This window comes from Halichoerus grypus, chromosome 9 (assembly GCF_964656455.1).
Source record: "Halichoerus grypus chromosome 9, mHalGry1.hap1.1, whole genome shotgun sequence".
In the NCBI taxonomy this organism is placed as follows: Eukaryota; Metazoa; Chordata; class Mammalia; order Carnivora; family Phocidae; genus Halichoerus; species Halichoerus grypus.
Window position 1 is genome coordinate 131673656 of NC_135720.1, and position 8573 is coordinate 131682228.

The window sequence follows — 8573 nt, forward strand, 5'->3', positions numbered from 1 at the left end:
AAACCAAAGCTATGAGTGTAAAGATTACCAGTGAGTTCTGTGAGTCCTTCTGGTGAATTTTCAGAACTGAGCGTGGTTTGGGGAACCCCCTTGAAGTTGAATTGGTGTCAGAGGTGAGGGCAGCCATCTTGTGTGAGCTGTTCCCTAACTTTGCAGTTGGCCTAAACTCACAGCACAGAAACAAGAAGGGATGGAAATCCAAGCTAGTAATAAACGCCACAATATCCCTCTCAAGTACGTCTTTATCCATTTATTCATCCATTCAGCAAACATTTATTGAGCACCTACTATATATGTCTAATGCTATTCCAGGATCTGAGACTAAAAGAAGTTAGTAACACAGAGTCTTAAATTCTAGCAGAGGAGACAAAATATAAAAAAGCACACAAATATTTGAGACATACAATGGAGAAAAATAAAGCAGGGTTCAGTAGGTGGTGGAGGGTGGCTGGCTCTACTTATATAGAGTAGTTAAGAAGGACTCTTAAAGGGGCACCCGGGTGGCTCAGTCGGTTGAGCGTCCAACTCTCGGTTTTCGCTCAGGTCATGATCTCAGGGGCCTGAGATCCAGCCCCATGTCAGGCTCTGTGCTCAGCAGGGAGTCTGCTTGTCCCTCTCCCTCTGCTCTTCCCACCTTCCTCTCATAAATAAATAAATAAAATCTTTTTTTTTTAAAAAAAAGAAGGACTCTTAAATTCCTGGAAAGGTGACATTTGGATAGACTTGGATGAAATGAAGGAGAAAATTGGGATATGATTCAGGGCAAGAAGGTTCTAAAAGGATGGATGGGCAAGCCCAATGACATAGGAAGTAGGACCATGTGAACAGGGCACTCCAGCAGAGATGTTACTGTGACACAAGGAATTCATCCTACGGAAGGTTTTCCTCCTGTGTCCTTGGAGGACTGTGTTGCATCTGAAGGCTTTCCTCCCAAGTGTCTCAAGTCACGCCTGAGGCCAATTTCTCTGTGTTCTGTTTTCGTGCACCTTGCTTAGGCGGTGTGGTTTCTTCTGCATGGTCAACATGGGGATCATTTCACCTGCCTCTTTCCTCCCTCACAGAGGATGAGCAAGTGTCTCCAGAGCCTTCTAGTTTCTCAGAGCGGAAGAAGAAAGAAAGCAAGAAAAGTACAGGAATACAAGTTACTTCTGTTTATTTTGTTCATTAAGTGAACAAATGAGCACATAGCTGGAAAGTACAGGGTGACTAAGAAGTAGCCCAAAGGGAAAAACCTAATGGGGGAATTTTTTAAAGGGCATAATTTACATATCCACACTTTGGGCTTCCCTCTCAGCCTCTCTGTGGTTCTCAACCCCTCCCCCCGAGGCGGGGGTGGGGGGCGGTGGTGGCCGTGTAGGGGCTGATGCTAGAAAAAAAATGGGTCGTGTCGGGTGTGCATGAAGCTCCTTTCAGCTTGAGGGAAGGACCGTGGGAGTGAGACCCAGGACCTTGTGGCCAGCTGATAAGAGCTCCCCACATAGGGCTGTGTTGGGGGCTGAGATTCAGAAGGTGCTTACCACAAACCTTGACTCTTGACAGGGCTCAACAATTGGTAGCCGCTGTGGCAGATTTGTTGGCAGAATTAGTTCAAGTGTATTCCTTTCTCTCAAAAACCCTTCTCTGGAAAGGTTCAGAAGGCACCCTTGGGACAAAGGGGAACCCCGTCTTCCCCTTTTCTAGGACTTCCTTATCTACCAGGTCTGTCAACCCAAGGGCAAAAGGTTGGAGGCAGATGTGTGCACAGAGTTTTAACGCTGCGTTTTGCCCCCCCGTCAACCAGCAGCAGTCACCAGATGAGCTACTCCTAGTCGACCTCGACCTCGAGCATCTTTTGCAAATTTGTGATGTGCTCAGCATTTGAGAGGTACCCGGAGGCTATACCACAAATGTGCTCACCAGCCGCTCCTGCAGGACTTTTCCTTAAAGGATATGCCTTCCTCTCAGTTTCTTTTTCCCATTATCCAATCTCTGCCTTCCTTGAATGCTCTCCTCACTAGTTCCTTCCTTCCTTGTAGAACTGCCCTCAGTCCCTGTACACCAGCCCCCTGGCCCCCAGCCTCAGACTTTCAGAGAGAAATGGTGTAGAATCAAGAGACAAAGCAAGGTCCACCTTAAGAAGTCGTGTCCTCCCACGTCAACTTCTTGAGAACAATCTTTCTATGCACAACTTCCATGCTGCTTAGTAAATGTTTAACAGTGAGCCATGATTTCCTCCTGGCCCTGCCCATGTCCCCGTGTCCCTGCTCTGGAAGGGGTAGGTGAGAAGAACTCATGGAATATTCTAGAACTTTCTCCTCAGGGTCTCCAATCTCTGACCAGGCTCTCAAATGTCTGAGTTCCAAATGTTATGCCATGCTTTTACTGGCCTGCTCTCTGAGAGAAATAAAATAACAGAGCCACAGTCCTGACGTAAGGAGCAAGGAGAAAGGAGGCTGTGAGGGTCGGCCGAAATGGCGAAGGCCACGGGCTATCTTCGTTTTCTGCCCACGGTTAATGAATGCCTGCCAGTGGCAGTGCGGATGTGTAACCAGGACGTCTTCTAATGATTTAGGGTTTTTCTCTTTTTAAAGTAACAGAACAGAAAGATGTGAAGGCGACAGCTAGTGGTTTCGGGAAGACAATAAGCACTTTGTATTCACTTCCTTTTCTGTCTCTGGTCAAAGGGGAGCTCAAGCAGCTTGTAAACTTCTCTCACTTGTTCAAAGAAGACCCCGAGCTAGTGCTTGGAGCTGTCGCTTTCCCACATTCACCGCCACTTCAGATCCACGCTGTGGGGCACTCTAGTTTTTCAGTGGAACGTGGCCTGCAGTTAACCTGAGACTGTTTCATAGGGAATGGCCGTCTCAGAAATACAGTTCACGCCTCCGTGTGAGGGACTACGTAGAAGATGCGGAAAAATAAGTGTGAAAATATACTTGGGTACTTCAGTGAGTTAAGAGGGAATCGCTGTGAAGTCACACTGTTAGGCTATTAAATAATGCGGTTGGGTACTTCTATTTTAAGCAATATGGTTTTCTGTGTGATTAAAAAAAAAACCCTTTTGGAAACTTCTAGAACTAAGGAATAAAGTCTAAGCGATGTCTAGATGTACCTGTGAGAGAGTAAAGGCAATCTGAAGGGGCAGAACGAAGAAAGCTTATGAACCCACATGAGCTGCCCTGGGGGCAGGGGTGGGGCAGTGGGGGACAGGGGGGTGCAGGTGGGGAAGAGCAGTAGTCCAGGCTTGGGAATTGGCTGTGGAATCAAGGAGCTTAGGTTTTAATGACCAGCAGGCGCAGAAGAGGCACCTGGGCCCCAGGAGAGTAGAAAGACAAAACCGAGCCCCCCCCAAGCCCCTTGTCCCCCCAGTAGAAGGATGAATTGAAAGCAGCTGCCCACTCACACCCGAAATGACAAGGAAACTTGCAGTTTTTTTAAACAAGAGCCTCCCCTTAAAATTCATGATCATAGAGATGCCCTCACATGAATATGATATTTAAATTTGTATTACCATAGTGGTCTAGCACACACCCCACCAAAAAATTAACAGAAAATGCTGTCACGGGCTGGTAACGCCTTTAGGACACCTGGTTAAAACAAACATAAAATCTCTCTGGGAGTCCACACCCTGCACCCAGAGTGTCCAGGATTCCCATGTGTGAAGTCCCAACGAAAGATTAATTTACAACGAAATATTACAAAACATAGGAAAAAAACAATCCATGAGAAACAGGAGTTAGCAAACCAAAACAAAAATCCGTATTAAAGAACTTCAGACAATATCATTGTCAGGCAGATGATCAAATAAACATGCCTAAAATTATGAAAGTCACAAAAGAAGTAACAAAGAACACCATAAAAGAGTAACACCATCAAAGAAGACCAGACTTGAGTTAAATAAGAAATCAACTCTAACTTCAGAAATTTAAAAAAAATATATGATTTAAAATTTAATATGTTAAACTGAAGATTACATACCACTGAATAAATAACTAATAGACAGGAAGATGGATTAGAGGAATGTTCAGAGGTCTGCACAGAGAAATGAATAGGGGTGACACGTGGAAGAAAGGCTTACTGATATGGAGTATGCAATGGGAGGATCCAACACCCATCTATCAGGTGTTCCAGAAGGAAACAGCAGAGCAAATGGAGATCAGGCAATAGTCCAAGAGAATAAAAGAGAATTTTCCAGAACTAATGAAAGCTACAATCCTTAGCAGGTTAAAGAATACCACATTCTCTACCAGATATAACAATGCCAAATAGAAAGGGAAGATTTTGGAAGCATTTGTAGATAAAAGACCCATTGCCTACAAAGGAATGAGTATCAGATTGTCCAGAACTTTGCAACACCAACAACAGAAGCCAGAGGATAATGGCATAATATATTCAAAGTTCTAGGAGAAAGTAACAATCCCCTTACATTACAACTGAATTATCATTTAAGAATATGGGCAAAAGAAATATTTCCAGACAAATGAAAATGAAGAGTGTTTACTGCTAACAGATTTTTGCTGCAAGAATTACTCAAGAATATACTTCAGAAGAAAATGACCCTAAAAAGCAACAGTGAGACTTACGATATCAGATAGATTTGAACAAATATTTAATATATAAAAAAGACTAACTGGGGAGTAGAGAAACAGGGCAGAATGAAGGTACTAGTCACACCAGTATTCAAGATGGGCAGGGAATGGACATAGGTCAGGTATTTAGACATTCTGGGGAGAAGTGGGGCAATTTGGTTAACTTTATTAAATCAACTATGCTTATTAAAATTATGTAAAGGTAATCATGTCAGATGAGAAATTATATGTACAATTTTTTTTTTTAAGAGTGTGGGCTTGTACGAGCGGGGGAAGGGGGAGAATCTTAGCTTGGGGCTCGATCTCATGACCCTGAGATTATCACCTGAGCTGAAAGCCAGAGTCAGATGCTTGACTGACCGAGCCACCCAGGCACTGCTCTATCTTTCAAATCAGTAGAAAGAACACCATTGAATACAAAGAAATTGGTCAATATTAAACAGATGCAAGACAGAAAAAAAAAAAAAAGAATCAGATGGAAAGCAGGTTAAGTATACAACATGAAATCAGATGACTGAACTAGATTCAATATAGCAGAATTCAGACAAATGTAAAATTAAACTCTGAATTAGAAAGATTGCCAGTTGTATTGGATTAGAAAAATTTAACTATATGCTTAAAAAAAGATATTTAGAACTTAAAGGCAAAGAAATAGTGAATTCAAAAGTATAAAAAATGAATAAAAGTATAAAAAAATACTGGCACGATACTAGCCCAAAGAAAGTGGTGTGGTTGTAATAAGAGTGGACAAAATTCTTTGAAGCATAAAAGGAATATTAGGGGAGAAAAAGTCACAAAATAAAGATAAAAAGGAACAATTCACTGGGAAGAAATAATGATATCTTGCTGTCACCTAAAACATAGAATCAAGTTATAGGAGGCAAAAAAATTGATAAAATTTCAAAAATAAATGGACAATATCATAGTCACAGGGGAAATTTTAACACATCTCTTTCAGTGTAATTCGTAGTTTAAGATGACGAAAAGTTAGGACGGATATAGACCCATCATACAATGAGCAAGCTTGATTAAAGAGACCCATGTGGGGGCATCTGGGTGGCATAGTCGGTTAAGCGTGGGACTCTTGATCTCAGCTCAAGTCTTGATCTCAGAGCAATGAGTTCAAACACCGCGCTGAGCTCCACACTGGGCACGCAGCCTACTTTAAAGAAAATAAAAAGAGACACCCATGTGGAGAATGCACATTCTTTCCAAGAACACATGACACATTTACTAAAAGCCCACATATTAGGCCACAACAATTTATTGAGAACCTGCAAAGAATCATACAGACCACATTCTCGAGTACCCTCAACTGCTGGAGATCACTAGCAAGAGTTAAATCCAACCTACATATTTGAGATTTTGGGAGGAAAAAATCCTCTAAATAATTCATGACTATAAACATGTCATAATGGAGAGTCTAAGAATGGATTGCTCACATTAACCAGAAAGTTCAACAAGTTTGCTGGCTATACCAAAGTAAGTTTTTATTCACTTGTAATGAGCAACTAGAAAAATTTAGTTTAGTTCAGAAAATTTTATCTGAAAATAGCAACCAAAAATATAAAGCTACCTAGGAATAAATCTACCAAAAAAAAGTAGAAAGCTTTCATGTATGAAATTTTAAAAATTCTTGAAGACCTAAACAAATGGAACAATAAGCAATATTGATGGATTTGTAGAATCACTTTTTTAAAGATGTTAGTTTTCTGCAATATATAATTTGAATGTGTTCCTTTTAAAAGTCAAAAGAGGTTTTTGAAATTCACAAGTTGATTATAATATGTATAAGGTAGAGCAAAGAACCAAGAATTCCAGACAATTATGAAGGGGAAGATCAACATTTGAGGGCTCACTCATCTCCACCACCATATCAAGACTTAACTCTAGTTTAAGTAATAAGAAAGTGATATTAGTACAGGGAGAGATGGACTAGAGAAACACATATGGAAATTTGTATATAACAGATGCTATTTCAAATCAATGGGGAAAATAAGGACTTTTAGCAAGCAGCGCTGGAAAACTGGTTATCCATATGGAAAAAATAAGTTAAATCTCTACACCAAACCAGATTTAAGTGGATTAAAGAACTGGCTTACAAAAAAGCATGACTTAAAAAGTTTTGGAAGAAAATGAAGGAGGATGTTGTTATGTTCTCAGGGTAGGAAAAGATTTCTTAAACACAGCACCAGAAGCACAAACCATAAATGAAAAGACCCATACATTTGACTACATTAGATTATTTTTTTAAAAAAACTTTTATACATTAAAGACATCATAAACAGTAAAAAACACAAACCTTTGACTTGGAAAAGATATTTGGCATGCATGTAACCAAGAAAGGATTTGGCCCAGAATTTATAAACAGCTCCAATGGAAAAGGCCAAACGATATGACTGGCAATCCTCAAAAGAGGACACCCAATTGCTTCAAAACGTAAGAAAAGACATTCCTTCCTCCTGTAATCAGTGTCATGTAAATTAAACAAAAAGGATCTGATATTTCACACTCATTAGATTGGTGAAAATGGAAAAAAAAATCTGATGATGCCAAGTCCCGCTGAAGAGAGAATAAATGGGCACATGTATTTTGGAGGATAAGGTATCAATGTCTAATAAGGTGGTGGGAATGCTTGGCCAGAGGATTTGACCATATCCAGCTTCAGGCAACATTGTTTATCACAGTGACAAATTGGAAAAAATCTTAAATGCTCACGTATGGGGTTTAGCAAGGGACAGATGTTTTATTAAGAATATATTGCATACAGATGTGTTCGATACTTTTATTTTCTGTACGTGTATGCCTAAAAATTTCCTAATTAAAAAATTAGGTTGGCGAGGGTTATGGGCATAAGGCACTTATACTGTCAATTGCTATAACCTCTTCCAAGGGCAAGGTGGAAGTTTGATAACTATTTATGTTGGCAAGAGTGTTGGGAAACAGGCACCCTCATACACGGCAGGTGAGAATACAGATTGAGAACACCTCCATGGTGGTAATTCTGGCAATATTTAACAAAATTGTAAATTCCTTTTGACTTAGCACAATTTCCTCTAGGTATTCATTCAAAGAAAGTTAGGCAATGTTAGAGCAAAGGTTTATCTCCAAGGAAGTTCATCATAGCAATCACAGCACTGTTTGTAATGTGTGTGTGTTTTTTTAAGATTTTATTTATTTATTTGACAGAGAGACACAGCGAGAGAGGGAACACAAGCAGGGGGAGTGGGAGAGGGAGAGGCAGGCTCTCCACTGAGCAGGGAGCCCAATGTGGGGCTCCATCCCAGGACTCTGGGATCATGACCTGAGCAGAAGGCAGATACTTAACTAACTGAGCCACCCAGGTGCCCCCGTTTGTAATGTTAATAATAAAGAAACAACCTACCACCACCAAAGATAGTCTACTAACTATAACATTAGACTGATCATGTCTCACACGATCCAATTGGTTCTAATTTATGATGGAACTGCATGATGGAATATTCTGCAGCCACCAACATGATGCTGTTGCAATCTTTTTTAAAATTTTTATTGTTATGTTAATCACCATACATTACATCATTAGTTTTAGATGGAGTGTTCCATGATTCATTGCTTGTGCATAACACCCAGTGCTCCATGCAGAACATGCCCTCTTTAATACCCATCACCAGGCTAACCCATCCTCCCCCCCCCTCCCCTCTAGAACCCTCAGTTTGTTTCTCAGAGTCCATCGTCTCTCATGGTTCGTCTCCCCCTCCGATTCCCCCCCTTCATTTTTCCCCTCCTGCTATCTTCTTTTTTGTTTTCTTAACATATATTGCATTATTTGTTTCAGAGGTACAGATCTGAGATTCAGCCGTTGCAATTTTTTAATGATGTGGAAACTCTTGCAAAATATTAAGCTAAAAGAGAGTAGGCTACAAAATAGGGTGTAGAGTGTCCCATTAAAAATACCTAGAAACGCACCGAAGCTGAGACACCGACATGTCAACAGAAGTTACTTCTGGATGACTAGAAGGTGAT